A 3065-nucleotide genomic window follows, 5' to 3' on the forward strand; every position below is an offset into this window, starting at 1 on the left:
ATGCTGTTCGGCTGAATTCAGTCTGTGTATTCACATTATTCACTCTATAACTCATTGATGCTCTTAAAAACAGAAATGTTTTAGGACTAATCTTTGAGCCAACATGGAGACAAACATTCACACATTAAGTAGATTTTTACGTACCTAGCAGCCACGGTAAAGCTGATTCCTCCATTTTAAGTCTTGGTCATCTGAGATCAACACATTAATGGTTACCAGTCACCCCAACTAAAAACCCACCTCCTTCTGTCTGTAGCACTTGCATTGTTGTGGTTTTCTTTCACACAGTTAGCAGGAAATAGGCTTTATGATCAGTCTCAACAACCTGTATGTGTTTGTAGAGTGGGAGAAAACCCACACAAACGCGAGGGCTGACAAAAACACTAAAGCTGGGCAGACATCCCAGTCTCAATTAAATAGTCTTGACTATTGGCTAGTCTGTGGAAAGTGTCCATGTTGTACCAATGATAATGATCAGATCAGACCAGGACGAGCCCTGATATGTCCTGATACAGGAACACGATGGTCTACATGGAGAGAACTGCAAGTTGTGCATTGTTGCTGTTTTATTTTGAAAATGTTATTTTTCTGAAGAACTGATTTCTGTAAACTCACTTAATATAATGTAGCCTCAGTGTGAACTGAAAATGATGTCATAGGACCGGCTTTGTCAGTAATGATTGGTTAGATTAAAACGAAATCCTCTACCAGCAGAAATAATTTGTCTGTTGAAATACCATTAATGGAAGTATAAAAAATGTATCTGGGTCAATTATGTCTGGTTCTGGCCAACTACACAGTAGGAAGTCTACTTTTCTCTTATGTCCATTCTTAAGACCCCTTTAGTTTTTTAACTAAAGCTACTTGCTACAAGACATGCCTACTACATGATATGACAAAACTGTTGCTGCTCGGTTAGGTTTAGGAAATACTGTATCATGGTTTAGGATAAAAGAAGTGTCCTGTAATCTGTCAGCCTTGACTTGAGATTGGTGTCACCTATAACCTGCCTACGTAACACATAGTATCAGCTGTGCCCGACCACATGTGAGAGAGGACAACACCGGCAGCTGCTGTGCCATTCATCATAATGTTTGGCTTTAAAACTTCATACAACAAGACCTAACAAAAGAAGCACTGACACGCAAAATAGGGGGCGGTGCTGGTAAGACCTATCTCAGTCTTGATAAACTCTGGTCTTGGTCTTGGCTTGGGTGGTCTTGACTACAACACTATTGAGCACCTCTGAAAAAGTGCAGTTCTTAGCCGCTTCAGAGGGAAAGATCCTGGAGCACAGACAGTCAAACAGAGCTCCTCTGAGCGAGGAGGACAGAGACAGCTATATATAATACTTTGAGGCGGACTGTTAACCGTTTGTGCAGCAAATGGGCCACATTGACTAGACACTGACCGACAACATTTATATATAAATGTTTTGATAAAATTTTTGCTAGAGACAATTCAGTAGTCATTGACATGCCCTTGAAGCTGTGAGCAATGTGCTCTCTCTCACGCTATCTCTCTCTCTCTAAATGCCAGGCTGAGTAACGGTGGGGGGTCACGTTACGTGAACTTCAAACAAAATGTAGCATTATTATTGCAAGTAGCCTCCGCTCTTTGAAGACCTGTGAGACAGGCTGCATCATGAAGATTATTGCATTAGTAAGCAAATATTTTTGATGTCGTTCTTGAGTTACAGCTTACAGTCAAAACGTTCTAGGCTAAAGCCTCGGAAAAATGACCCGACAACGCTGATGTCATCAAGTCATGATCCTATCGTCTGTATGCATTGTCGATGTTTAAAGACCTAGATTAGAGCTTGGTTGGAATTGAAGAATGTCAAATAATGCATCCCTAAGGGCCAGGAAGTGCAGAAGTGTTGGAAGAATCAGAAGAAATCCCCTCCAAAAGTATTGGAACAGTGAGGCAAATCCCTTTGTTTTTGTTGTTCACTGAAGATATTTGGGTTTAAGATCAAAAGATGAGTATGAGACAAGAGTTCAGAATTTCAGCTTTTATCTCCTGGTATTCACATCTTGATGTTGTTGAAGTACAATGACTTCCCCGATTTGTTTGATGGAAAATAACTTAGAGGAGATGAGAGATCAGATTCACATCACACCTTTATTGAGACAGACCCTTCCTGCACGCTACCCAAGTAAGGGTCTGATTACTCTTCCGCTAAGCTGTGTATATGTTGATGAGACATCACCCAGCTGCACATCCCATGTTACCTTATATGGAAGTTGTCAATAGGTGTAGAATATTTATAGTGTGCCTTAGGGGCTGTCATGTGAGTGTGTGTCACTGTATTAAGAAAAATGTGAAGTGTGTCAGAGTGTATTAATGTCCGGGTCCGGTTTCCTGTTGCTCACCACAAGCCTCTAACTGTCTTAACTGCTGAGTTACCAAAGATAAGCATGTCACACAATATTGAGTATCATATGAGCAATCATAAGTAATAAGTAAGCATATAATAGAATCATATTATGCAATATCACTGTAGGGTTGTATTGTATATCCACAATGTGTTAAACAACTCATGACATATCACCGTTTGTATTAGACCACAGCACAGGAACAATTAATCTTAACGTAAATAACATTTAATATTTGGTGGCATAACCCTTGCTTGCAATAACTGCCTCAAGGCTGCGACCCATCGACATCAAACTGTTGCATTCTTCATTTGTGATGCTATTCCAGGCTTTTATCTCAGCTTCTTTCAGTTCTTGTTTGTTTCGGGTGTTTCTCCCTTCAGTCTCCTCTTAAGGAGGTGAAATGCAGCTCTGTTGGGTTAAGGTCAGCTGATTGACTTGGCCAGTCTAAAACCTTCCACTTTTCCCCCTGATGAAGTCCTTTGTTTTGTTGGCAGTGTGCTTTGGCTCGTTGTCCTGCTGCATGATAAACTTCCTCCCCATTAGTTTCAATGCATTTCTCTGTAAATTGGCAGACAAAATGTTTCTGTCCACTTCTGAATTCATTCTGCTGCGACCATCATCAGTTACATCATCAATAAATATTAATGAGCCTGTTCCAGAAGCAGCCATGCACGTCCAAGCCAT

This window comes from Micropterus dolomieu, linkage group LG12 (genome assembly GCF_021292245.1).
Source record: "Micropterus dolomieu isolate WLL.071019.BEF.003 ecotype Adirondacks linkage group LG12, ASM2129224v1, whole genome shotgun sequence".
NCBI lineage: Eukaryota > Metazoa > Chordata > Actinopteri > Centrarchiformes > Centrarchidae > Micropterus > Micropterus dolomieu.